The sequence below is a fragment of the Belonocnema kinseyi genome, chromosome 8 (genome assembly GCF_010883055.1).
Source record: "Belonocnema kinseyi isolate 2016_QV_RU_SX_M_011 chromosome 8, B_treatae_v1, whole genome shotgun sequence".
Classification (NCBI taxonomy): Eukaryota; Metazoa; Arthropoda; class Insecta; order Hymenoptera; family Cynipidae; genus Belonocnema; species Belonocnema kinseyi.
Genome location: NC_046664.1, coordinates 89,726,820 through 89,728,089, shown reverse-complemented (window position 1 = coordinate 89,728,089; position 1,270 = coordinate 89,726,820). Strand labels below are relative to the sequence as shown.

The 1,270-nt window shown below is 35.0% G+C and overlaps 2 protein-coding genes across 2 annotated transcripts in view; both read right to left on the bottom strand.

Annotated features, from left to right (window-relative positions):
* LOC117178791 (acyl-CoA Delta(11) desaturase-like) overlaps nucleotides 1–920 on the bottom strand; it is a 52,335-nt gene extending 51,415 nt beyond the window's left edge. Inside the window, exons 1-2 of the mRNA XM_033370265.1 lie at nucleotides 821–920; nucleotides 571–693 (exon numbers count right to left, since the gene is read on the bottom strand). The gene's annotated coding sequence lies outside the window, so the exon portion shown is untranslated. The remainder of the gene's footprint in view (nucleotides 1–570; nucleotides 694–820) is intronic.
* The window catches only part of LOC117178597, a 145,353-nt gene that overhangs the window by 98,194 nt on the left and 45,889 nt on the right, over nucleotides 1–1,270 (bottom strand). The gene's annotated exons all lie outside the window — the stretch shown is intronic.

Sequence of the window (1,270 nt, the reverse complement as noted above, 5' to 3'; positions counted from 1 at the left end):
ATAACTTTTTTGCACCAAAGTATCGCACCCCATTATTACAATTTCGCACTTTGGTGTGAAGTTTTACAGATAGTTTCTAACAGTGTAGTGGTGACTTGGCAACGGTTTGGCTGTGACGCTGTTGCTCTTTGAACATGAACAATATCAACGAGATTGGCAAAATATGCTTTCTGTGCATTTCTGTCGATTGATCGGTACTGATCTAAGGGAATTGAATGATGACGATACGAAAGAGTCGTGCACTTCAACTTACATTTGCATATCAACTGGAAAAGAAAATCGAATTAGAACATAATTATATCCAAATCGATCACATTCTGTACATTTTCGAATATTTTTTTTTGGAAAGGGAAAAATTACGAGAAATTTACTTTTGAATACATTTTTTACAAATGACATGTAAAATATTTTTTTTTAATATTTCAATCGCATCGGTAACTTGTATTAAAAATTATTTATTTCGTAGACAAATGTCTTCGAACTTGTTACGCGAGCCCAAGAATTTATTGTCAAAAATAATGATCGCATGCGCAATTTAAGAATAGCAAGAGCTCCATTTTAAAAACTTACCTCAGAGTAAGGCTATTTTGCTCCTTGCATTTTTTTACCCTTTGCCGTCGGATATTACTCGCCTTTCGAATGACGCTGCTGATTTTTTTCCCGGGCTTGCATTTTTTCGCGTTGTTTTTCAAGCTGCGGGCAAGTTTTATATGTCAAAATGTTTGAAATCGCATGACAAAAGTAGCTGTGATTTGCAAAAATTTCGTATAATTTATTGCAAAATTTTGCCGAGTGTTAGTAATCAAGATGTGTCGCTCACCTTCGTCTTTACAGAGATTTGTAGTCTGTAGACGACAACAATCGAAGAATGACGCGAAAGTAGCGACAAATAACTATCGACATACACATACATTTAACTGCACACATACAATGACATACTTCACTGCACCATTCTATCAGTAAACTGAGTCGATGTGAGAAAAAAGACGGCTTTCTCCTCGTATTTTCTATTAGATGCCATAATCAGTTAACAGGTTTAGACCGCGAATGTACACTGTAGATATCAAAACGCGATTTTTGAAATTCCATTCAAAAAAGCTTTAAGGAATTTTGCCGTTTCTTTTGTTGGATACTAACTGCATATAAAAAATGTTGCAGAAAAAAATCAATTTCCAAAAAAATGTCAGCTTGAAGTTTCAGACCGTGGGCCCTTGAAATAAAAAGTTATATCATGACATTCCGGTACGTACTAAAAGTGTGGTTGTCAGAG